Genomic DNA, 27,889 nt, shown 5'->3' on the forward strand with positions numbered 1-27,889 from the left:
AAATCTAATGTAGGAGAAGGTGACTTATCTGTGAAAGGACTGGCAAAAGATTTGTCCCGTTTTATGGGACAAATGCAAGGAAACAGTGTCGATCCTGAAGACACCAAATAATATCTATGTTTCTGGTAATAAGCTTTTGGGTTCTGCTTTTCTTTCAAAGGGGGGACTTGAAGTTCTTTTCTTAAATTTTGAATGAATTGTGGATATCAGCATGGGTTCGTTAGCAGAAAAGGAATCATGCTTCTCTGAAAATGTCTGAGGACACTTTATTTTGGCTTACCTGTTATGGAACTAAGAAATATAAATTACCCTTTGTTTCATTTTACTGCAGGTCTATAAGATGAGCATTGCTACAAAACATACAAAGAACTGATTTACTGGTCTCTTACTTTCATAGTCTCAAAGCAATTGTACCACACTGAATTCATAGGTCAAATCACATTAATTTTAGTCCTGAAGAATAAGTCTCATTTTCAACATTCAAGTATTTATTCTTCAATGGAAGATGTTTGCATAGAATTTCTTTTCCACACTCCTTAGTAGTTCAGATAATTTTGGATATGACTACTTAGGCTAGGCAATTCTAGGTAAATTAGTTCATTTGTACCACTTTAGTGCATACCTGATCATTCTTGAACAGGGTGAAATGTGAAGTAGAAGTAGTAGATGACCATAGAAATAATGGAAAATTACCAGGTTTTTTATATGCAGCCCACTGGTCTCTTACAGAGGTTAGGGGGGAAAACTCCACTGTTGTATTGCTCATAGGAGCAAGCTGAATCTCTGGTACCTCACCTTGCATGTTAGTGCAAGAGATGCATCAAAATGGAATTTTCCTAGAAATAAAAGTATCCTTTCTCCTGTTTCTAAGTCTCCTGAAGAGACCATTGCAGAAACAGCTGCTCACTGGTGTGAGCTCTCTGCCTTGCAAGTATTATCTGCAATGGTGACCCCACAACCCCAGATAATTTAATTTCTGTTTAGAAGTAAGATGAGTGTAGAACACTAACGGGAACATTGTACAAAATGATTTAATCTGTGGGCAATCAGGCCAAACAAATCCGTGAATCATTCATAATCATTCATATGCATCTGCATTGCAAGAGATAGTTAACTACAAAGGAAAACATTACAGATGATGGGGGGGGGGGGAGACAGAGAATAAGGTAGATCAGTAAAATCTGCACAAAATACATGGGGTTTTAACCAGAATTTATTTTATTGGCTACAGGCCAAGTCCAAAAAATAAGAGCTTAGGGCAGAATTTGAGCTCCTAAATCTAAAACAGATATGGTTAAAAGCCCCAGTGAGCTGTGTCTGACCTTGCATCATGCCTAAATTCCCAAGCCACCTTATGTGTTTTTACATAAGCTACTCTGCTGTATAGAGCTTCTCTGTAAGTGCCCAGATCTGCACCAGTTCAACAGGGCTAAGCAGCTTGGCACTCATTTGAATCTCAATTCAATCAGGAGCTAAAAACTATGTGTTAGTCCATCCAAGTCCCCAGAGCAGCTCAGTTCAAGAAGTAATCTTCAAACCCCTCTAATGGATGCCAGTGGGACTGAGCCTTCACAACTGCAACTGTACCTGGTCCCTCTAAAAAGACATTTGTATGATGTACTGGGAGGTCTGAGTTCAGGGCCTGTTCTTTGCAGATGGGAGGTATCAGTACTCACACTGAAATCTGGGTGTATAAGTATTTACCTGAAACCAGCCTCAAAGCTTGGTCACTCGCTCTCAACTCTCTCCCCTGCACAGGACACGTTTAGCGCGGGCGGTGAAGCTCTGTGCAAGGATGCTCAAATTAGCATTGACATGTTCCTATCAGAACTGAGTGACGCCGTGCCATCAGAGGGGGCTGAAAAGTAGCAGAGTCTATTAGCTGAGATGCAGCGCACGTTAACGATGGTGGTACTTACCGCTTCTGAGTCTAGCTAGCCCAGGAGCCGCCCGCTTCAGTGTGTTGCTACTTGAGCAAGGAACAGGCTACGTTCGTTGTCTAAACTACTTCAACATGGAAAACTGATTAAAAAAAAAAAAGTTATTAGTCTTTAACAGAAATGTTCCTCTCAGCCTAGCAATGCCTACTCGGGAGTCTGGATTTGCAGCTGTGATATTGGCAGGTATAACCGGTACGGGCTACTAGTCAACTCTGCGGGACTGTCTTTGGCGAATCCAGGTTTGGGAGTTACCGCTGGATGGCACTCTTGTGCCACAGAGCATGGAACTGCACGGGATTTTATTTGGCTGCAAATTCAGACATCTTTTAAAGACAAGGAACCAAGTTCACTTCTTCCTTATACCGTCATAAATTTGGAGTGGCTTCACATAAGGCATTCAGTTTAATTTAGAGTTGCACCAGCATAACTGGCAGAAGAATACGAACCAGATGTTGAGAAGCGATATTTTGGCTATTGATTCTATCGATAAAGATTTGAACAATTTATGAAACTTAAATACAAGGAGCAGGCATAGAGGCTGTGGCCAAAAAAGACCAAAAGCACCCAGCTTCAGTTCTTCTGTGTTCTTACAGACTACACTAAATTCTAATAATCAACCTTAATGCTTTTTTACATGCCAGTGTTTTTACCCTTAAGGCTGCTATATTTTACACGCTATTCTATAAAGGTACAAGAAAATTCTTCTATGGCTGGCTGTAAAACAAGAAGCTATCTTCATTCCAGAAGTCAAAATTTGAAGTCGTCATTTTAAAGTTTCCAGTCTATATATTTAAAATTTTTGGAGAGTGTTTCAATCATTTCTAATCCCAAATATTATGCTTTTATTTTAAAATATTTGAAAAATGGCTCAATTATTTTCACATAGAATAATCATTCTGCGAAAGTCAACATTTTTTTTCAGAAAGTATTTCATTTTCTGAGAAATCAATTTTGGACTAAACTTGCATTTTAAAAAGTGGTGATTATCTCAGCTCTAGTGAAACAAAATCATATCCACAATAACTCTTTAATAAAGATAATGCATTTGGTTTAATGTACTGTACATGTGTTATGTATCAATGCAGTGTACAGGAGAATACTAGGAAATTTCTGCAACACTTGAACATGAAATTTGTGCTTCTGTTCCTTTTCTGTTGGTATAGCTGGTGACATCTCTTTCCCCTGTAAAGAGCTTCAGTTCCCCCAACCCCAAATCCATACAGTACTCTGAATATTAGGAATGTCTGACAAGTTCAAGAACTCTTTCAGCAAAGTCATCTTCTCCACCTTCACTTCCACCAAAACCAACGAGAGCGCTAGTAATCAATTTAAGCTGAGGCATTTTCTATTTTGGGGCTGGTAGCATATCTCTGGTTTCAGCCAGGGAAGGAAGTGCTTAGAGTGTTTTATCACAGCCAGCTCTTGTGATTTACTTGGCATAACTGGAAGAAGGAAATTGTGTAAATATGGGCTAAAGCTTATTCTTGGGAAATGCACAGCTCCATGGACTTGGGATCTTTAATGTATATTTTTGGTTATCACTTGTATGCTGTCACTTCAGTTCTCTATTTGTAGCATGATAATAATATCACGCTAATTCTGTGATGCTTGACAGAAGAGTTCCTGTACATGTGCTAAATGTACTCAGAGGCAAACCTGGCAGGCTCAGGGTAAGAATGTTTGAGCACACCTTTCCTGCCCTCCCTGGTTTTGGCTTATTCTGAGGGTCATCATGGCCCTAGCATAACTTGGTCACTCTGGGAAGATGTTCTAAATTAAGAATTGGCTGTTATGGCTGTATAACACAGCAACCTGAATCTATTCAGAGAATAGGATGGAAACTATTGTCTTCTCATACTTCTGCCCTTCCATCCTCTACTTTATGCTGGGATTTACAGCATCCACAGTAGGCAGGATGGTCTGCAATTACCCTATAAAGAACTTGTGTGTGCCCCCACTTTCTTTTATGTACTGTTGCCATTTACTGAATAGCTGGTAGTTACCTTAATTTTAGAAATCTATTTTACGGTAATACCCCAGGGCTATGTTCTTATTTATGTTTCTTTGCACTAGCTATTGTAGATACTCGTAGTTGAGAGAGACACTGTTGTGGAGATCTTACAAGCTCTAGGTAGCACAAGTGGAGAACAGAGAACCAGGAAAATCAAGTGATTTGCCCAAGGTCACATGCTAAGTTTGTGGCAGTGTTAATCTACCCTATCTGACTATCTAAGGCATGTAGGCACCAATGCATGTTCTGGTGTATGTATCAGCCACAGGAATGCTAAACTGGAAAAGTTCATTTGGAAAAATAAAGGGGGAAAATATAAAGAAAGAAAAAAGGCTTGGCACTACTTGAAGACTTGCAAGAAATTTCCACTTTCCCATTCTTTGAATACTTTAGAATACATAAACTCTTGGGATCTGCATTTTAAAATGTTGTTTCAAACTGGAATAACATCTGTTAAACATAGCCAAGAAACATCTGGTTTTCCATTCCTCGAACCCTGAGCTGAGGCAGCCGTTTTCCTGTCAGCTATGCTGTGGAGCAAAATTAGTTCAATAGGTCATTCTATTCTCCCCATTTCTTAGTTCTCAGTTTCCTATTAAAAAGATGGCCAACAATGAGAGTAAGCAGGAGAGGAAAGGAGATTCTGTGTAATGCACATATTAGCCTGTGAATAAAAAAGTTTAGCTTCAGACTAAGTTAGATAACTAGTGAGAGCGGTGCTATTAAGCATTAGAAAGAACACTAGGGTTTATATGGAACTGTGAGATTTATTAGCCCCCAAATGGTTTATCTTTCATCAGTGGAAATAACAATCTATCTGATACAAATCCCACTGAAAACAATGAAAATCTCACATTGATGGTCACTGGGCTCTGGATTTGACCCTCTTTGGTATCACTGGTAGATGGCCTAGTGGAAGCTGGTCACCAGTACACTATATTAAGTGCAAGATTGTTGTTAACGATCATCTGAGCAGCTCTAGTCAATGCAGTAATTGAAGGGCCAGAAATAGTTGATGCATTGTATACACTGTCTCTTCAACAATCGCTCACTCCAGTGGAGTCAATCTGAGGACAGCTGGGAGGGAGAACCAGGAGAAGGGTTCAAAGGCCTCAAGTAGAGAAGACCATAAGCATATTGTGTAAGTTTTAGTTCTTACATTCCCAGCCCTCCGTACTTTGACAATGCCTTGGACAAACAAATATATTCTTAAGGACTGCATAATTTTTTCCTTTCATCTTTTAAGAACAGGATGAAGACACATAAAGGCATTTAGATGCTTATGCTCCCCCTGAAATCATCATGCATTAAAAGCATAAATAACATTGAGAGCATGCACTATGATCTGATATTTAATTAGCAATGAAAATCTGTATCATTCAGTCAATGGCATTCAAATTAGGAGACTAGTAACAGTGAGGTGGCAGAACCCTCCATATGTATCCTTACTGAAAAATGGCAGTACCCTTGTTTTTCAGGATCAATCTCAAAAACAACTGGGAAAAGAAATGCTGTGACCTTCTGCCATGAACATTTTGGTGACGCAAAAAAGGCCAAAAGGCCATTGGAGTCCTATTCCTTACACAGATGTAATTTGCCGCCACTCACATGACTTTGAAAAGCAAAACTAATCTGGAGGAAGGGTTTCTCCAGCTTTTTTCTTAGATGTGACCTTTCTCTTCCCAGTGCATGAATTCAAAATACTGAGGAAGTGAGTCCTAATCTGAGGAAGAGTTTCCGAAACAGAATTAGAGATGCAGCACTTTCTGTGGCAGGGTCTTGCAGAGTGCTGGTGGTATAAATTAACTAATGGGGGTCAGGTCTGTGTGCATAGAGGAAACTTGCTAAAGGCAGATAGGGTGCAGGAAGGGAAAAGGGAGTTGTACAGCTCGTAGGCAGTTGCAGACAGCTTCCTGACACTATTTACTTGCTGAAACATTTTGTTTCCTTCAGAGCAGTGTTTGACTTTGCTTTCACCATTGCCAGTGTAAGTCAAATGTCTTTATGGGTATTGCGTCTGGTTTACATTGCCCAACGGTCACAGTCTGATACTGAAGTGACCATTCCCCAGCTAGTCAGTGGTTATCTAAATTCATGTAGTGGTATGGTCTACCCATACCCCAACTAGACTATGGTCAAATGTATGCTTTAAATAAATAAGATCTAGTCTGACTGCCAAGAAAGACTGTGCTATTTTACTTCATGAATAGCAAAAAAGGTCAGTAATAACATGTATATGGAAAATGCTGTTGTCAGTGAATAGTTGGGAATGGAATGATCCAGTGTAGTATGTGATCAGTAGGTTTGTAGGCTATTTTTCTCAATGCCATCTTCATCTGCTCTCTTCAGCCTCACCCGATTTTTATATTTGCTATATATACACTTTGTCCAAACACAGTTACATTTGTTGTGCGTTTGGCACATCAGTATTTGGAACTGCTGTGATTTACAGAATCGCACTCAGTGGTGTGATTCAAAGGACCGGCATTTATTACAGAAAAACCCTGCATGCTGTGAACACAAACATGCTTCTACACTGCTTGAATTCCAACTTCGTCCTGCTGATTAATTACGGATTGTCTCATAACCTGGAGTGTTATGTAGGAACGAGGGACATCTAGTGGCTCTATAGAATATAGCAAACGAAAATGTTCTGCTCAAAAAGGTACATTGTTGTGCAAACTAGACGATTCAGTGAAAATTAGACTAAATTAAAGACTTTCTCAGTGGTTGAAATGCAATTTGCATATATGAAATTACTTTAGCTAAGAGTGGAACAATCTGTGATTAATTTGACTTTTGTGTTTCTATCTTGTGAAAAGGTGAGCTGACTTTGAAACTTACACAGGTTAAAATTTATTTGCTACCTATTTTCAGGAGGACATAATATCCTCTTTCATTATGAGAAGCTGGGGTACAGGATATATGGATAAGAAGCAGGAACAAATCACACAACACAGCCCTATACATTTTTTCTTCCCCCAAATGAACACGTTTATTTTATGCATGGTAATTCAAGATGTTATTAATTAGACTAGGTAATACCTGATAACATACAATAACTAAGAATAACTGTGAAGAGCAGTTACATGGAGAACTTTCCTTCCTCTGTAATGTGTTTCCTATTTTAATACTTAAATAATGATTTTTTTTTAACAAGTAATCCACTCTGAGTCATGTTTTCCTCTCTCCTTTGTTCTTATCCTAATCAATAACTACATGGCATCTCAATAGCTTTTATTACAAAAGATGAGATGCACACTGCAGAAGCAAAATAGCTGCATTGAATTATAAGCTGGTTTTGTATTGTGAGCCTGTGTTTGTATTAGGTTTGCCATTCTGTCTTTTTCTGGTCTGTACAGAAGGTCCAGATGGACTATGTTAGTCAATTACACTGCTTAGACCAGGGACCTCTCCTAGAATAACTAAAATTGAGAGACCAACATCAGGCAGTCAAAGTCTGGCCTCTCTGAATGTCTCTCATTCCTGTCCTAACCCCACAAAACAACTAATTCAATTTATGCAGATGGAGCTGGAGTATTTTGCTGGAGCATATGACTAAAGAAGGCAGCCTACATATGAAGAGGGAGGCTTCTCTGCAAATAGGAGCAAATCATTGCCAAATATTAAGACAAATAATCTGGAGAGCAACAGGAGGCATTCTTTCTCACCTGAGATGCTGATAAAACCTGGAAGCCACAGGAGTGAGATCAGACTGAGAAAAGACAAATCACTTGTCATTTTGCAAAGATGTGTAACTTGAGAGGTTTTTTTAAGGGTAAGAAGTGATGATAAAGAAAATCCTTTGCTAAACAAGTGGATTTTGTCTTCCTTTTTCCCTCTGAACAGGCTAAACTAGAAGCTTGTAGGCCTTGGTGAAACTAAGAAAACCATGAATAAGCAAGCAAACTATTCTCCCATTCTGACACACCAGTTCCAGCTCTATATCCTATGCTAGGGTTCAGAGAGGGATTCTCAACCTGTGTATGTGCCATTAGAATGACATAGGAACAGTTACTTAAACACTGCTCAGATTGCATTAGGAGCTTGGGACACAGAGATTGGGTCCAGTGGTTCAGACTGATGTTGGGGGGGGTTGAATTTACAGAGTTTGTTGTTTCATCAAGGGACACTGGAAGCAGGAACTTTATTAATGTCCTATGATTAATGAGTAGTGAACACACTGAGTATATGATAGCCCCTGTATCATTAAGATTAATGAAAGTATTTCTTTAGAGAGTGGTATTAGCAGCCTTTATTTATGTGAATCCTGAAGTTTTAGGTGCTCCAGCAGGCACAAAGTTACATTGTTGAAGTCCCATTTCTCTCCAGATAAATTGTTTCAACAATAGTTCATCCTAGAAAGAAGTTGCAATGAAGAGATTTTCCAAAGTATTTTTTTATTTGGATGTCTCATGAAGGCTATATTTAGGATGTGAACACAGATATACCAAAACCCTATTGCTGACAACACTCAAACTGCATTTACCAGTATTAGGGAAAAATGAACTGAATTTGTTTTAGCTGCCAAATAATCAAGTGTCTCTATTTCAGACACTTCTGGGAAAGAATGAAAAAGCCAAGGTACGCCTGACCATAAAAAGTACCCTGATACAAGTGTGGTCAACTACCAGAATGAAGAAAAAGAAGCAGGCTGGCATTTTAATGAATATTTATTGAATGAGAAGGTAATGACTTCTTAAATCTCTACTTACCTTTGCCACTGTGAGGTTCTGGTTACCACATTACCACTTTACTGATTAATAGGGCAGTTCAAAATGAATCTAAAGTTACATGAGCTTTAGACTGAATAATTTCCCTTGTGAAAAGATCTAGGAAAAATTAGCAGTCCTGTACTGACCCAAGATTAGGTGAAAAGAGCACGTTTTGGGGGAAGTTTGGAGTATGCCTTGCACAGATCATGAGCGGAAAGGGTAAATGGGAGAGCTGAGACTCAGCACCTGACATCCTTCAAGCGTAAGGTCTGTTACAATGCTGGAAATCAGCCTAGGACTCCTCTGCTCTTACTTCTGTTGATATTGGAGTGCCAACAGCAAAAAAGCTATGACTACTCAACTCAGGCTTCCACTCCCGCTGCCCTAGTGCTTTGCCCCTGGCCTTATGCAGGGATGGGTACATATTTACTAACTAGTACAGGCAGACACAAATTTCCATTGACTAATCTCCCTCTGGCAAGGTGATTCATCATATAGAAAAGGTTGTTTCTGCTTGCTCTCTGTTCAGATTATAATCCAGTCAGAGCTCCAAAAAAGGCCAGGCTGGTAGCTTCAACACCTATGCCCTTCTCCGTTCTCCCATAGTAACAGAGGGAAACTTGGAGAGATGTCTGTAGCTTCAAGCTTTCCGCAGGGAAAGTTCTTCCTTGGAAATTACTTTGAAAGAAACTGGCAAGGATCCTGGTAAGAATTTAGCCTTTTCTGTCCATGTTTTTCCATCTGTCAAAACAAGGCATAATCCTTCCCTACTTCACAACGGTATTGTGAGGACTCATCGGTTAACATGTTTACATCATTAAATGTGATTTCCTATTGTTAATCACCTAAGCTTTAGTTCTTAGCAACACAAAATCATCTCACCCTTCTTAAAGTTCTTTTCCCTCTTTTCACACATCCATATTCCTCTTTGCTTTCTGCTACTGCAAAATGGAATTGCTGCTAGTGTTGCTCTTGGACACATGAGAGCAATTTTAACAGTCACACTGAATTTTCCTGAGCAATTAAATAATCAGCAAAGGAAACTAATTCTTCTTCAGTTTCTGTTTTTCCTTTTTATTAATGTTGGAAAATGATTTATACCTTATAGTGCTCACTACTGAAATTTCTCATCACTGCTCCAACTCCTTGGTATTGTCATGAAGAACAATCTTTGCATATATTTATGAAGCATCTTTTAGTCCAGAGGTCTCTAGGAGAATTAATTGTGATCAAAACTGGAGTTATCTATAAACAAAAAGTCCTGTATAAATATAACGTGTTCTCTATGTTTGTATGCTGCAGGACCTGTGCCTCTTTCTGCAGAAAGGCAACTTTTTCTGGAACAGAACAGTAGCAGATCAAAATACCTGCACTGTCTTAAATGTGAAGTGTACTATCTGACTGAAATTGCACAGGAAACATAAGAAAGCAAAATGATCTGCAAGCTCCTGTAATCAACTTCATGCCAGAACTGGCAAGATATTTTTAGCTATGGCACACTGTTGAAGATTTATTTAGGGATGTAAGAGGTACTCAAATCTGGAGGTGGTGACCATTTTAGTTATGGTCCTGCTGCCTTCTCATCATCCAAATTATCCTCCCACACACAACCTTGCCTGACCTGTGAAACAGCCCTTTCTTTTCTCCCTGCCTGCCATGATCACTTTTACTCCTGCTCACCACTGTCTCTCCTACTGCCTTCTATAAAACTAAAATCTTGATTTTCCTCATTTCCCCATATTGTAGTTCCCTCCCACCTCCTTCCCAAGCTCCAAATTACTTCCCCATCCAGGTTTACTACCAGATGCTGTATTTTAATGCAGGGAAACATCCCAGCCTTATATATGCACAGAGGAACGTGAGTTACATTACATATGGACTTCATAGTGAGGGTGGTCAAACAGGTTAAACAGGATGCCCAGTGAGACTGGAATGTCCACCCTTGGAGATATTCACACCTGGGCCAGGCAAGGCGCTAAGCAACCTGACCTGACTTTGAAGATAGCCCTGTTTTGAGTGGATAAAGGATGAGATGATCTCCAGTGATAACTTCTAATCAAAATTATTTCATGATTCCATAATTCTAACTAAATCTTGAAGGAAAATAGGAAGAGGAAGAACACACAAGAATCTAAGAGAAAGATGGTTTTCTGGCAAGAAGAAAAAGGAATACAACAAAACAAACTAGAGCTGTGCACAGTTAGTTAGTCTGCTTTTCAGCTTGCTTGCACTGAAGTAATTCAGAATGAAGTCAGATGGATGTTAAAATCAGTAGAGAACCAAGAAGAGACTCAACAACAACATGTCTGTGGTTAGCCTAGGCTTGCTTCATCTGTCTGGACTCAAGGCCTGGTTACTAATGTGTGTGTTGTGTTCAGAATATCCTCAGCAGGAATATTCCAAGGTACCATCTGTTTTATTTCCTGCAGATTCAGATTAGGAGCACAATGCAGGCAGTACCCCACCTCCTCAGAGTTTGGGCTGAGCAATGAGCCAGGTGCTGCAGCCAGATGCGTGCCATAGAGTAACCTTGTCGGGGGGCCAGAGAGGAGGAGGTACAGAGCAGAGGTACCCCTGCTCCCTTCAGGGCAAGCAGCAGTTCCAGCTCCCTCATCCTCTGAACGTTTAAGAGTATGGTTTGCGTTCCAGTGTGTGAATACATGAAATGTCCAAATCAAACGCGGAGCTGTGACAAGTCTATGCTGTTGTGGGAAATCTTCTCAAATCCAGGTGATCACCTATATAGATTTTATAGTACTGCTAAAAATCAAGGTGAAAGCAGAGAAACTGAAATGTAAATGTAAACAGCATCCCAGTTTTTGAGAAGGACTTCCCAATTCTACAAAAGGGAATGTATTAATGATCTTAATTCACGCTCCTCAACCTCACAATTTATGTTTGCCCAATTTGAAATGTCGCTACCCTTTACTACACAGAACAACTAAAGATCCTTGATTCAGAAGTCCAAGTAGTTAAAATTCCCTACAATCTTTATGAAGAAAATGGTTCTGTGTTCCAGTTTATTTTACTACTACTGGTTTATTTGGGAGACATATCACTACTGGATACACAAGCATTGATAATACCAGCATCTGTTTTATAAATATTATATTATAAAGTATTGTTCTTCCACTATCCTCTGAAACAGAACAAGTTCCTGAAATTGAAAGTCCAGTAACAAAGGGCACAAATAGAACAAGAAATCTGGCAGCAAAATATTTCTTTTTAAACAATAGAGCTGCAAGAGCAACACCCTGTTGTATAGCTCAGTAGAAGGGTACTGACAAATACTGAAACATAAATGCCAAATCACCAAACAGCTTTAATATGATAAACTTCCCCCAAATCCAAGCCATTAAACCAAAAGCCAATACAGGAGCTTGAAAATGATGGTAAACTATAATATATCACTCAGGGGTGGCCTTAATGCTGAATCTGGGATGCATTACATGAAAAAAGTCACAGGAAATTTTTAACACAAAAAAGAAATCTGAAAGGCAAGCACAATGACTGCCATAACAGAGAATTTAGCAATTCCAAACACAACATAAAAATGCTGTGTGCTTGAAGGCTGTGCTAAATTTTCCTCTGAGACTTTTTTATGGGATTATAACAGAAACAAAAATATCGTGACAACTTGAGAGAAAAATGAGTGACTTATTAGACCAATTGATAAAGTTGGAAGAACAGACAAGCTTCCAGGCATGCAGGTGCTTCTTTGGATCTGAAATAGAAACAGCAAACTTCAAAGCTAAATCCAGGTTAAGAACAATTGTGCTGAGTTAGGACATCTGCTTTGTTTCAAATGTTTATTAATTTCTTTTTTAAAGGCTGTAAATGATGACCTGGGAAATAAATTTATAATAATATAGTCCTGTAGATGGATTATTATTTCTAAAGCAGGCTTGCAATTAGAAAGGGATCTAAGGAGTAAAACTTACCCAAGCAAATCTGCAAAAAATCACATTGACTTTCCATGAGATTTACAATCCTGTTTGCTTACATTGCTTTAGAAAATATTAATTGGATTCCTAAGTCACTTAGATGCTTTAGAAGATTTTACTTTCACTGAAAAAGGCAATAAAAAAGTCAGGGTACTGACAAGGAGTGCATACACCTGGGTCCTTGTTGGACTGGTGTATTTGCCTGAACAGACCTGGTAACAAGCTCAAAGCTTAAGATCTGACATAAGCACAGACAACAGACAACACCAGGCAACACTAAGCAATGCTCTGAGGTGGCTCGGCTGTAATACAGCTCTTAGGCTAGTTGTAGCAATGATGTAAATATTGTTTTCTAAGTTTGTCACTGGTATTATTGAAACTTCATGGGAGAGGATTGGAAAGGTAAAGCAGAAAAATAATTTTCTGTTATTGGCCATTCAGGAATTTTTAAGCTGTTACTTTTTCAATCATCTACAACAGTTTCCTTGTTTTTAGAATGAGTGCATGATATCATATCCTGAGCCCCTCCCTTCTCTTTCAGCTTTCTGAGGCACTAGGAGGAGTCCAGCTAGAGTCATCATGTGAATTGATCTGTAATACTGTAGTGGAGCTGCTTCTGCCATCGTCCGCCTGCCTGCCTTATTCATACTCCTTAAGAAATTGCTGCTCTAGGACGAACGACCCTTTAAGCACAGTGAGTATCAGCTAAGAAAGCAAACAATCTATCTAGCTTGTAAAGTTGCGTTGGAGACAGATCACTTCTCTCTCTGTTTACATGTATGTGCAGTTAGGGACAAAAATACAAGTGGAAGGAGAACTCGCTGTCATTATCCACCACTGAAGTGAGAAGAGAAAGGAGATTCCTGGCCCAGCTGGGGTGAGAAAATGGATAGCAGCAACGGAGGCTCTCGGGGTGCACAGACTGGATGAAAGGTGTGGGCTAGGTCTAGGAAAGGGCCAAGGTACAGGTACTGTGCGAGGCAACGTACCCATTCGCTGTGGACAAACTGGAAAAAACAGCTGCTAAAATGTATACACAAGCAGCTCTGTGTGAGCATGTGGCATTGTATTAATGCTGGAAGACAAGCACCTCTTGTTTATTCTTAAACTTGCTTGACTTAATGAATGCAGTAGTACTACCTAGTAATAAGCAAAATAAAAGGAGAATAAAAGAACTAGTTTTCTGCACTAATCTCTACTCATCCCTAAAGCATACAGGTCAAGTAAACATTAACAGTGAGTCATTGATTCTTTTTAGTATAACTACATAACCCGTGGTGGTGTTACAGAAGCAATTCTCCATCTTGGTCTTTAGCTCTGAAACACAGAGCTAAAGGCTCTGCCATTCTTGGTGGAGGGCCTAAGGTTCTGCCTAGATGCCTCTGCAATGCTAATTTAGTAGAAACATGTTATACATATCAATAATATATTTATAGTTATATTTATAGTGTCTGAATAACTTCGTATGGGCCAGAATTCTCAGTGTAAAAAATGTCACAATGAAAGTAAATAATCGGCTTGCATTTGTATCTACCAAATGATATTGTAGAAGTTATTTGCTAACCTAGAAAGTTGCTTTTAAAAGGATAGAACATCTAAATTTTCCTCTGTGTGTTGCCCCGGTAGAGTACCAAACACCAACTTCATTCCAAAGTTGTAAAACACTTATGACCATGCTTTACATAAAGGCCTCACTCTGTTTCGAATGGAACCAACATAAAGCAGTAGTGATATTTCTGTGAATGTTTAAGATAATAACTGGCTTCAGAAACGTGCAAATAAGTTGTGTCCTTTCCCCAAACCTTCTTTGGTGAGGCAAGCCACTGTACGGGAAACACATAACCTTTGAATATATGTCATTGATCACCCCACTTTATCCATTTTTTCTTTGCTTACTGTGGTTTCGATCAGCTCATTCACAGGCTCACAGCACAATGTTAGTAAAAATCACTGCTTTTTGTTATCTGCTCAACTGCACTGTGAGGTAAAAACTCTTCAGTTAAAAGTTGCTGGACCCTCTTCTGTTGCTGATGTAGTTAATTTTATGACAGAACAAACCTGCCATTTTCTACAACATAATTATGATAAGAGTAGAAGGATGCTAAAGATGTGCTTGGGTGCTGCTCAGCCTAGCCTCAGTAGCATCGAGATTGCTGTACTAGAGGTGACCATTAGTCCACCTACTCCAGAGTTCTGCCTCTAACAGCAACCTATACTAGGTGCTTCTGATACAGTTGCAAGTAAGTCCAGAGTGATCAGCTGTCAAAAAGGCTTCACAGGAGATTTTTTTAGATGCCTATCAGCTATTAGTTGACTTGTACTGTACAACATGAGGGGGTTTTAATTGTTTAATTTCATAGAATATCACAGTGGATATTCACATTTCCATGTAAATATTTGTTTCTTGAATTCACTGAGATCTTGGTTCCAACAATGTCGTGTACCAATGACTTCAGTAAAAGCTGTGGGTTTTTAAAGAAACATTATTGTTTCCTTTCTCCAGATTTAAATCTGCCACCTTTCACTTCCCTTAGATGTAAATTTGCTTATACATCATAGGAGAGAAAAACTCACCCTAGTCGTTTAATTGTATGCTCTGCTGAAGAATGACAATGTATTTTTATTCTTAGTTATAGTTTGGTCTGTCTAGTTTGTGGCTACACTTTTTTTCAATTCATAAACTTATTTCAAGGGCTTCACCCACAGTTTTAGAATCATAGAACAGTTTGGGTTGGAAGGGAGCTTTAAAAGTCATCTGGTCCAACCCCCCTGCAATGAGCAGGGACATCTTCATCTAGATCAGGTTGCTCAGAGCCCCTTCCAACCTGACCTCGAGTGTTTCCAGGGATGGGGCAACCACCACCTCTCTGGACAATCTGTTCCAGTGTTTCACCACCCTCATTGTAAAAATTTTTTTACTTATATCTAGTCTAAATCTACCCTTTTTTAGTGGAAAACCATTGCCCCTTTTCCTATCTCAGCAGGCCCTGCTAAAAAGTTTGTCCCCATCTTTCTTTCAAAGCCTCCTTTGGGTACTGGAAGGCTGCTATAAGGTCACCCTGGAGCCTTCTCTTCTCTAGGCTGAATAACTCCAACTCTCTCAGTCTTTTTTCATAGGAGAGGTGTTCACAGGATTCACATGGGCCCACTTCTCAAGCTTGTCTCTGTCCCTCTGGATGGCATCCCATCCCTCAGGCATGTCAACCGCACCACTCGGTGTTGTCTGCAAACTTGCTGAGGGTGCACTCGCTCCCACTGTCTATGTCGTTGATGAAGATATTAAACAGTACTGGTTCCAGTACAGACCCCTGAGGGACACCATTTGTCACCAGTCTCCATCTGGACATTGAGCCATTGACCACTACCCTCTGGATGCAACCATCCAACCAATTCCTCATCCACCGAACAGTCCACCCATCAAATCCATGTCTCTCCAATTTAGAGAGAAGGATGTTGTGGGGGACCGTGTCAAAGGCCTTACAAAAGTCCAGATAGATGACATCCATAGCTCTTCCCTTGTCCGCTGATGTAGTCCCTCCATCATAGAAGGCCACTAGGTTGGTCAGGCAGGACTTGCCCGTGGTGAAGCCATGTTGGCTGTGTGGAGTCACCTTCCTGTCCTCCGTGTGCCTTAGCATAGCTTCTAGGAGGATCTGTTCCGTGATCTTCCCAGGCAGACCTGAGACTGACAGGTCAGTAGTTTCCAGGGTCCTCCTTTCTACTCTTTTTAAAAATAGGTGCAATGTTTCCCTTTTTCCAGTCACTGGGGACCTCACCTGACTGCCATGACTCTTCAAATATCATGGAGACTGGCTTGGCAACTACATCAGCCAATTCCCTCAGGACTCTGGGATGCATCTTGTCAGGTCCCATAGACTTATGCGTCTTCAGGTTCCTCAGGTGGTCATGAACCTGATCTTCTCTTACAATGGGTGGAACCTTGCTCCTCCAGTCCCTATCTTGCAGCCCATCCACTCAAGAGGTGTGGGAAGAGAGATAGCCAATGAAGACTGAGGCAAAAAAGTTGTTGAGTACCTCAGCCTTCTCCTCTTCTGTTGTTACCAGTTTGCCAGTCTTGTTCATCGGGGTGGGGGGGTGGGGGGTATGCTTTCTTTGACCTTCCTTTTCTGGCTGACATACCTGTAGAAGCCCTTCTTATTACTCTTTGCATCCCTTGCCAAGTTCAGCTGCAGCTGCGCCTTGGCCTTCCTGACCACATCTCTACACAACCAGGCAGCACCCCTATACTCTTCCCAAGGATACCTGTCCCTGCTTCCACTGCTTGTGCATTTCCTTCTTGCCGTTTAGTTTGACCAGCAGGTCTTGACTCATCCATGCTGGTCTCTTGCCTTCCTTTCCTGATTTCTTCCACCTGGGGGTCGAAAGCTCTTGTGCTCTATGGAAAGCATCCTTAAAGATCTGCCAGCTCTGTTCTGCTCCCTTGTCCCTGAGGGCAGTCTCCCAGGGGGTCCTACTGACTAACTCCTTGGATTTTGCTTTCCTAAAATTCAGGGTCCTGACTTTACTCCTTGCCTGACCTATATCCCTCAGGACTGCACACTACCCCAGTGATAGTCACTGCAGCCCAGGCTGCCCCCAGTCTTGATGTCACGGATTAGCTCACTTACGTTGGTGACCAACAGGTCCTATAGTTAATTATTTTGTTGTCATGCTTAAAAAATTCAAAGATGAAAGAGATGCAAGTTTCCTTTATAGAAACCACCCAGCTCTGCTCTTGTATCCTGTTTATATATGTGTTTAATAATAAATTTTCCACCACCTTACATCCAAGAAACGTTAGGTGTGCAGCAAATGTCCAATTAATTAATCTCACAAAGAACTTGTGAGGTAGGTTCCCTCATTTTATAGGTGAGACAGAGAGTGAGACAGTTAAATTAAGTGACTTGCTTAACATCACACTGTGAGTCAGTGCTAATGCTGAAAATAGAGTTTATGTCTTCTGGTTCCTTGCCCTGTATTTTAATCATCACACCAGACTTAACTCTAAAGTTGAATGAACTCCTTAAATGATTAAAATAATTGTTCTCAATTTCATGTTGGAGTATTATGTTTTAATCACCTAAGCAGCTGAAATACTTGCAAAAGTTTTCCTTGCTTAGGACTTTGTTAGTCTTTCTTGTTCAGATATTGCTTCAGATATCAGCTGAATATGTCTTGTTTACAGTAACCCTGAACTTCAAAAACACACTCAAGCAGATCTCCCCCCAAAAAATAAGGAATGCATTTCAAACTCACAGCAACATCTTTGCTGTCAATGTAGCAATGCTCTTTTTCATACTCTCAACAGCCATTCCACTTCATAATACCCACAGTTTTAATTAATGGAGCATAGTAAAGTTATTGCCCCACAGAAAGCAAAAGATAGACTGCTGGTTATGCTGTTATGACTGAATGAAAATGTAGCCTGAAGCACAAAAGAGCAATTGCGTCTTAAAAAATACCTGCTTAGAAGTGCAGTTCTGAACTACATGCTGTGTCATCTCTGAATAAACTGGTACATAAAGAGGTGCAATCCTTGCAAACATGTTGAAATGAATAGCACCTGTGTTCAGACTAATGGTATGCTCCAGCAGCTTTATAGCTTTTCTGAGTATAGCCCACATATTTGTTTATACTGATAGGACATATACAAATTTCTCCAATACTCGCAATCTTACCTGTTCGATAGTGTTCTTCAGTATAGGAAAGAATAAATGGCCCAGAGTAGGCATAAGACTGAAAGAGGCTCAGGAGAGGGAATGAAGAAATAAAATTACCATGGCTTGCTCCCTATTAAACCTGGATATAGACACAGCTGTCTGTACACAGCCTTATACAATGCTTTGTATCATATAGTATTTTTGGCGTGTGTGAGACAAGCAGCTGTGGTCAGCTCCAAGATTTTTATACTTTTGCCATATGTAATGAATTAGGGCATTGCTGTGCAAGCAGCCTTCCAACCTAATTGCCACATTAAGAGTCAGATCTTGCCTACTGAATTGGAGGCTAGACAGAAGGTTCCAGGTGACAAGCCAAGGAGAGATGTTCCAAGAAGGCCATTCAGTTTCCTCTCTGGGGTCAATAACTCTAGTTTACTATGTTGTTTTCCTTTTGGGTTTATCTTCTCCTTAAAATGTTAACTATGAGCATATTTTACACTTTGCCACTAGGGCTCTGTCATCAGTGACGAACTGTCCAATATCAGTTGGAGTACTTCTGCAACTTCCCTTCCAGTTTCTGTTAGAGACCAAGATGTTTTTCTCACAGACTTCAGAAAATGGCCTGATGCCAAGTGATGAGCAGTTTGCAAGACAGCACTGTGTCTGCGCCCATCTATCAGGGCTAGAGATGCTGCCTTTCCAGGGAGTTTTTTAAAACCAGGCAGGAGTTGTCCAGTACAAAGTGGACAAAGATGACACTTCTGTGACTTCCATAGACTTTGAAACCAAACCCAAGAAAGCAATGCAAATAATTGAAAATATTTCTGCTGCTCTTCACGTATGTGTACTTTTATCCATAGTTCTGATTATTAACCCATCAAATGTAATGGTAATAATGTTTGAGAAGCTGAAAATTTTAATAAAATATTAGATTATATTTATGAAAAACAGGGTTTGAAATTATGATGTGCCTAGGTGTTCTCTTCCAGATTGGGAATAGAAAGAAGACTTTGTGGTCTGTGTGTCTGATCAAAACTAACCCAAACAGTAGAAATTAAATACATGCAGTTCATGAGCAGAGAACCATTTTCGGCAACAATTCAGCTAATAGGTATGAAGAATGAGTCAGCCTGAGAAAATCAGAAATTGCTTGTGGATAATCTGAATGAGAATGGAGAATGCATAATACAGTATCACATTTGAGAAGAGCTCTGACAAAATGCAGGCCTTGAATTTTGGATGTAGAGTTATACTTGCTTTATCTATTACTGAAGAGAATAGAAAACAAGCCAGCCTTTACGATTAAGTAGATGTCATGCTATTTTACATAATTAACTTTATTTAAGATCCTACTTTCAGCAAAAACCTCAGTGTGTCCTGCCTACCTTAGTAATCGCATTACTGGTCACTGCTCTTTAATAGGTCTATTGTAGCCTTGTTCTGTTGATTCAGCACAGAAAGAAAACATTTTAGGAATGTCAGTTCTTCAAGCAGTGGGGATTATAGGCATGGTAACAGTACATGTTTGTGAAAGGTATATGCTGTCTGCCTTCATTCCCCATATGACAGTGAGAGCGAAACAGAGGTACAGCCATAGTGCTACTCTGAAGAATTAATATAATTAATATATATTATTATGTAGATTTGATTCACAGAATTGAGAAAGCATTTGTGGTAACATGGTGCTTGTACATTAGAGCCAGAAAATTAAACGGAAAAGAAAGTGTAAAGAAATGTATAATGAGGGAGTTGGCCAGTTCAGTGTCATTATGCAAGCACAGTGAAAGGTACAATGCTAAGGAATGCCACAAGTAACAAAACCCCCCAGTATCAGTTACCTTAAATTACATTAATTATAAAAGGTGGAGTTAGCAATGCAGGCAAGGCACATTTTTTTCCAACATTCCTTATTATGTGTTAACTATGGCATTGCAAAGATCCAAGAATCTCGGACCATGCAACTTGCAAAATGCCACTAGAATGTTTCTTGCTGGAACTAGGTACAGCAAGCCAAGTACAAGCTGAAACTATAAATATGGGGAAGGACTTCTCCGTTCAATAAAACAAGCAGTTTCTGCTGAAACTAGTTTTGCTTGAGGATTAATTTGTGGTTCCAAGCGTCTTTCAGTGCTGACAGCTGAAGAAGGTAGCTCTGGGCCAGATTGTAATGTTCACTCCTTGCTCTAATGGGCGGATGTGTTTAATTAACCTTTGTTTCTGCAGAAGCAGACATTCTGGCAAGCTGTAGGAATGCTAAAGGAGGGAAATCTAAACAGCAGTGAACCTAGGCACATTCTATATATCGAGTACTAGGTAAAGAATGTTAATGTAGACAAATACTGTTTCCTAGGAGATAGATTTGTATAAGCAACTTCTGTAAAAGAAATTTAACATGGTTCCTCCTGTAGGGCTCCCCCCCCATTAATTTCACAAGACCCAGCTATGGTCCCACACCCTTGGGACTCTTGTGTCTTGTGTCTGGTTAAAGACTGGGCACAGTTCTTCAACTGGGGGTCACAAAAGCATGTATTCAAGGTGGAAATATTCTGGTTAGTATCTCTTGGCTAGAGTTAGACCTGACAGCCTTGCTGCCTGTTTCATGTCCATCAGTGAGTTCTCCAGACACCATAGCTTGGACAGACCCTTCCCAGAGCTTCCTGTACAGTGCAGATCTTAAGGTTTATAGCTAATTCTTCAGAAAGCACATGGCAAGTCTAATGCAAAGCAGATATCCTTCGCATAAAGTTGCTGAAGGCACTGGTTTTCACTTGAAAAACTAAAGCAATGTAGTTACAATTTGTATAAATACAGCAAACTCCCTGGCCACAATGTCCCTTGGCCCTAATCTTTCACTGAAAAATCACCAACTTTGCATGAGTGTTTTGAAAGCATGCAAATTGGAGCTTATCTTCTCTGACATTCATCAGCTCCACTGCCACAATAGCATCATTGTTTCCTATCTCCTCCCCTTAGTAAGCAGCACCCTCCATTCCTCTCGCTTCCTTTCTGGCCCAAACCTTTTCCATCTGAGAGACTTTTGAAAGCTCTGCTTTGTCATCTAGTTTTGCTACTACTGTGATCTAAATGCCAACCTCCTTCAGTCCTGGTTGTCTCAGTCGCAGTCAGCCAAGACCCTGGTTTTACTCAAAAGGCACCTTTCAAACTTGAGTGATGGACGTTCCTTCTACTCTTGTAGTCTTACAAACAAGGTGTATTCCCAAATGACAGAAACATTCAGGTTACAGCATTTTTCTTACTATAACTACACTGTAGCAACACAGTATCAGTCACAATCATAAACCACGCTTTTCCCACCTCAGCACTGTGATGTGGAACTCCTCCCTTCATAATACTGTGCAACCATCTCCATGTTGCCACGGTACATAGGAACTAGTGTTAAGGCTGCAGTTAAGTTACTAAATTCCTAATCCCATGCTTTCTCCACTGAGTTTCTGTTCCGGAATGGAAAGCTGTGACAACAAATGAGGTAATCAAGGAAAAATAAAACTGGCTGCAGTTGTCAGGATTATGAGTTCAATATAATTCTTCAGCTTGTTCATACTGGTCTCTGTTTCTAGTAAGGGCTGATGACTCCAAAAGCCATGAGCTGTGTATTAAATTCTTGGGTGATGACAATTTCCTTTATAAAGTTGCCCAGTGACTGAAATTCTAGAAATAGGATTGTGTAGGCCTGCTATGAGCAGAGAGTGTCCTATTGCAAAGAGAAGGTTTGCACAAAGACTGAGGATAGAGTAAGAGCCTTTATGTCCAGATATAGACAGTGACTTCCAAAAGCTCTTAGAATTGGCCAAACTCACAGCACAGTCAGTGGATGTAGTCAGGCTGACACAGATTACTTTGGAAAATTCTTCACCAGCATGGTTCAACATGCAGCCCACTGGCCAAATCTGGTCTGTAGGATCTTCTGTCTGGCTTGAACCACCTTTACTATAGAAATTCCAAGGAGCAAGCTGCTGCCTCATCCCAAAGAGAAGGAAAGGAGGGAGGATGATTCTTGCCCATGCTTCTGAGAGGTGAGCAAGACCCTGATACAGATGAGTTGTTGCTGTGCTTCTGTCTGAATGAGTTTGTGAGTGCTTGGATGTGTGAAAGAAAACATTCCGACATAGCCTGCTGCCTTATCTCCTTGTTGGGCAGGTAAGAACAGCAGCACTCCTCCACCACTGCCATTCTCATTTGCTGCTTGTTTGGAGGGGCGAGGGGAGTAGTAGGGAGTAGGGGACAGTAGGGTTCCCCTGCAGCCTATTGCTCCACTCAGCCTACCCCCCAAGCATGCTTCACTGTCCAAGTATGAATGTGTGAATGGTAGGAGGTATTAAAACACAGTCCTGAGCTGCTATTGATTGTCATCTCAATGGCCTGTCCTTAAACTGGGATCTGACTCATGCAGACTCTGGGGCTTGACTATCCTATTAATACGCTTAATGTTGCTGTAGGGTATCACTCACCAAGAAGGAATGTATGACAATACTTTTCTTTGTATTTCTATTCTTTGTATTGTATTTGTGTCTCTCTTTTCTTTGGCCATCTGCATGTGATACATTACTCAATTTTGCCGCACAAGTGCAGGAATTATGAGTTTCTTGTGATTATGGAAATAATTTCATTAAGTGTGAATTCTATATGCGTACAAGGATACAGGACTTATGGGTTAATCTTGCAGGCTTTTTATTCAAGTGAGTACATTCAGCAGGTTCTGGGTCCTATCTTCCTTCAGTGCAGTATGCATAGTGCTGATGGGGACTGAAAAGAAATTGCTGTCCTTGGAGTCAATAGCAAAGCTCTTTCACTAGTGGGAACAGGCACCATTCTGAGCAAATAAGATTAAAAGCCAATGGAAAGAATTACAGTATCGTCTTAATTTTAATATAATCTAAGTATAAGTTACCAAAACCAAGAGCTCTCACTTAAATACAAGTTGAAACAATTACTTTATCTTCAGGGAGACTCCAAGTAATTGAGATGGATGTAAATCTCAGCTGAAAGTTCTGCTTGAAGAACAGTGCTACTGGATGTGTCCATGGTTTCAGCACATGCAGCCAGTTACAGTACAGAGGAAAGCTACGTTAAATTTCAGTCAAGCTAAAGGGGTATCTCTCCTGATTTTGATAGATGGCAGTTAATTACATTTTTCCTCTTTGGAAGAAGTATACATTTCTTTCTTTTGTTAGCATGCCTGATAATGGCAGGGGATTTTTCTGAGGGTAGTCTTGGAACAAAACTGCAGCTCCAGGCACTCTGTATAAAGCCAAATACAAGGGAAGGGTGGAGTGAAGTTGCTGTTTGATAATAGGAATAGTCTACAAGAAAGTTTCCTTATCTCTCTTCAGTATGTGTTTTTCAGAAAGTAGCTGTGATGAAAAGGCAGGAGCTATTCTTCTCTGCTGTAAATTCTTTTCTGATAAGTCTTTTGGAAGAAATCACAATGCTATCTTCATTCAAATCCTTCCTCAGATGCATTTCTTCCATAAAGTGTTTCTATGCTAATCCACTAGGCGTTGCTATTTACATCTTTAAAAGAAACAGAGTACTTAACCTGGACTGATTGTAGATTAAGAATTACTAAGGGCATGCATGTCCCATAGAAAAGCATAGTCCATGGAAAAAATCTATTGCCTCCTGGCAGTAGTTCTTTATATTGTGTTTTTATTTCTTATTGTTGATTGTAATCTCTGCAGGGAAAGGGCGTTTGTTTTTATGCACCTTTAAGGCATCATACATGTCTGTAACTTTATGCAAATCAGTGAAGATCAAGAAGGAAACAAGAAGTACTTTTACAATACAAATTAGCTTTGCCTGAATAGCAGTTAAATTCTACTCTGTCATCCCACTGTAAATCCAGATTTGGTGCTGAAATCACTGGAATGGAATATGGTCATAGCTCTTGATACAAAGATTGAAGGAGAGAGGAGGCCAGTGATGCCTATGCAAACAGTAAATAACCCTAGTCTTCTCTTCAGGACATGCTGACTCTATGCTGCCTTGTGCTATAGGCTGCTAATATGACTCAGAAATGCATCTGCTGTTTAACAGTGTAAAAAGCAGTGGTTCCCAAACCAGCCAGAATTATAACTAGTGAGGTCACAACAGTTTCAAACAAGGTCACAAGATACAAGAAATTTAATTTGATCATATATTTATGGTAGTATTTGAGTTGCATTAAATTCTTGCTCTACAATAGCAATTTCTTTCAGTGAAAAGTTTGGGGAACTACTGTGTTTTATTCTGTGAAAGACTGGGTGGAGAGACTATTTCCTCTGAGTCACCAGTAGGAAAAGTCCATTATTACAGGCGTGAAATATGTGAACATGACATCTAGAATTGAAAAAATCCCTACAACTGTGAACATATTCAAATCTGTTGATACAGCATATTTCAAGCCCAAAGGTGTCAACACCATTGCTTTCCAAAATTGTAATTAATCTATATGTCCAAAATATTATGTTGCTATAATAATTATCATAATAAAGTTAATTATAGATCAGTCCTTCACAACCAAAATACAGTCACCACTAGGTAAAACATGGCAGTTATTTATGTGTGATATACAACAGCTGAGAAGAAAGAAATAAAATTATTACATCCATCATAAATGGCTGGACCCCCTTTTTTTTTAGCAGTGTGTATATATCTGTGCTGGAATCTGGCAAGGAAGCCCTGCCAATAAAGGCAGGGGATGTTGTAGAGGCAGCAAGCTGGGAGACGGGAAGGAAGGCAATACTTCCTGATACTTATTAGCAAGCTCAGAGGAAGGAGAGCATCCTGTCTAGTCATGCTAAATCAGCTAGAGAGTCCCTGTTAACACAGAAAATCCCTTACCCATCCTTGTTTAAGAACAAGGATATTCAGATTTGGTTAGGAGAGAGAAGCCATGATTTTGTACATGAGTGTGCAAAGCGCCCATTGAACTTCACTCTCCTATACTGTGACTTCCTAATTTGCTCAAGGGAGCTGTAAAATTAAGAACCTGAGGATTTACCTGTTTTTGTTTTGTCTCCCTTTAACAAGCACACTTGGTCAGTTTTCACCTTTTTATGCTATGCCTTGACTTATATATTTGTGCCATGTTCCATTAAAATCCTTAGCTGAGAACTTTCATCCTTTCAGCTGCACAACTACTGCATACCCTTTGTTAATTTGTGAATTTCAAATATATTTAGTGTGACTAAATAGCAGAGTTTGAAAAACAATGGTCTGTCTGTGTACACAGAACTGCTATATCCCCTAAGCCAAGGCAATTTGATTCTGACCTGGAAAGGGATATCAGAGTTCAGTCTCTTGTGCCCTAGTAGTCCTTCGCTTCTTGTCTAGAAGTTGCCGGTTCCACAGGCAGTTTTTCTAATAATATTTTCAGGAACCAACCACTGTTAACTGCATAGTCTATTGTTTTAACTGTTTATTAGAGGATTTGGTTGTCTTACAGCATTTAGACAAATTGACACAAATGGCAGCTTAAATGACAGATTTAAAGCCGTCATCCTCATGGAGCGACTCCACACACAAGTTATTATCAGCAACATTAAATTGCAAAAAAACTTGTAAAACCTTTGTTAAATAATATCAATTGAAATTGGTATATGCTCAAACCAATGTAAATAACAAGTCATACAGACCAGAATACATTAAAAAAACAACAAACAAACAAACAAAAAAAACCCCAAAACCTTAGAGAGGAAAAACATACAAAGAAGAATGCTGATGTTAGGCTAAATTCTCAGGCTATGTTTCATTACTATTACTGTTACCATTTATCAAGGACTTTCAAGCAGGTTCTGATATTTCTCCCCTTTGTGTTTATAACTGCGACTGTTACATTCTTAACTCTCCTGTTCTTAGCTAAACTTGCTCTCTTGAAACGTTCTTAGTCCACATTATTTCTGGTCAGATTTGAATCAGCAAAGCAGAACATTTCCTGTCCTTGGGGGGATGAATCTATATTGGATATTAGGAGCCTGTGTCAGCACTAACAGGATGCAGACCAGGAAGCTATGCATTTTTTTTAACAGGAACTAGAACAAGAGTGGCAAAGTTTTGGCAGAATTAGAATGAAATGTTTGTACATGGAACAGAGTAGGAACTGGAACTAAAACACTTTTTATATAACTAAAATAAGGTTGCCAGCAAACTAGTTTGTTCGATTTGGAAATCATCAGGGGCTTATGAGAAAAAGCTTAAGCTCAAAAACTAGGATTTGACTGAAAGCTCTAGCTGCCTAACTAACTGGAGCCATGTCTCTGGCATGCTGAAAAAGGCTGCTTTGGTGAACTGAGAGTACAAATGAGTTATGTCTTGGAGCAACAAGCTATTGACAGTCTACTGACAAATGAATAATCTAAAGTTTGGAATCTAACAAAAATGGAGCTAGAATTAATATTGGTCAATAAGATTAAAAATTGACTCAAATTCTCATGCTGGAACACAAGGCATGCTTCTTGGGGAGCTAACAGTGCACATGAACTAAAATACAAATAGGAAGTAGCTTCGTGGTGTGGATCTAAAATAACACCAGGAGTAGCCACAAGTGTGGTGCCATCTAATGTATCATAGCTCTCTGAGCTGGTCAGCACTTCCTATCTGGACTAGCATGTTTTCATACCTCTTCTAGCAGCCACTCGAGAGCCTCCCCACAATCCAAACCTGTGACAGAGAAAGCTTGGTTGTTGGAAATTTGCTAGATGAAATAGGAAAGTGCGTCAAAAAAAGCTGACAGACCTTTTATTGGTCAGCTTTACAAGCTGGTCTTCCTGTTAATTCTGGTTTTCTACTGAATGGAGTCTCTAAAAGGGATAGGAGAGCATGGTACTCCATTACCTGGCCAGAAAAGTATAAAAAGCCTTATTTTTTCCATAGGCAAAAGGAACATATATTTAGCTTGAGGGATACGGAAACCATCTTTTTTAAGAAATAAATTCCACAGCCTTTGTCATTGCTGATTTGTGACCTTGAGATCTATAAAATCATGCAGTATCTTGCTTTACGACAGCTGCAGATATATTACAACTAACATGGTAAGGGGAGCAGCCCTTTTATTATAAGCTTTTAAAAGGGAGGAGATGAAAAGTTGCTGGTGAAATTGATGCTGTAGGTGCAGCAATGAAGGACAAAGCATGGCAATCACACCTACGTTTTATACTTGTGGCTTTTAGGAACTGACAGGAAAGATTACTTTTGATTTATACCGATTTCTGAGATGCAAGACCTGATAATTATTAGGTAGTTCACCTGTGTCATGCAACACCTATGTCAAAAGCCAACAGTTAAACTACAAGGCAGAATGAACTTGTGTGTGGAGTCACTCCGTGAGGACAACTTTAAACCAAGCTGGAAAATTCTGGGGATGAGACAGTGTGTTTCCCACAGCTGTTGAATAGATCTCATTTTCTTTTAACTAGAATAAACTCATGTATCTGAGGTCTCTTAAGGCCATCTGGAATCATATTACAATGATTCCTATCATTTAATGCAGATAATCAATTCTTCTAACGCAGGTAAGAATCCTAGATGAACCTTTTACTTCTATTTGCAAAATACTGCCCCATCAGAGGTTTTGAATTTCTTTCATGCTGTAGTCTTTCCCTGCTTCTACTTTTTAACTGCA

General features: G+C 39.7%; 1 protein-coding gene across 1 annotated transcript in view; it reads left to right on the forward strand.

Moving 5' to 3' along the window:
- The first annotated feature begins 13,177 nt into the window (after positions 1 to 13,177).
- Positions 13,178 to 27,889, forward strand: part of RALB (RAS like proto-oncogene B) — a 55,634-nt gene continuing 40,922 nt past the window's right edge. The window contains exon 1 of the mRNA XM_075028749.1: positions 13,178 to 13,304. The gene's annotated coding sequence lies outside the window, so the exon portion shown is untranslated. The remainder of the gene's footprint in view (positions 13,305 to 27,889) is intronic.

Source organism: Buteo buteo, chromosome 5, assembly GCF_964188355.1.
Source record: "Buteo buteo chromosome 5, bButBut1.hap1.1, whole genome shotgun sequence".
NCBI lineage: Eukaryota > Metazoa > Chordata > Aves > Accipitriformes > Accipitridae > Buteo > Buteo buteo.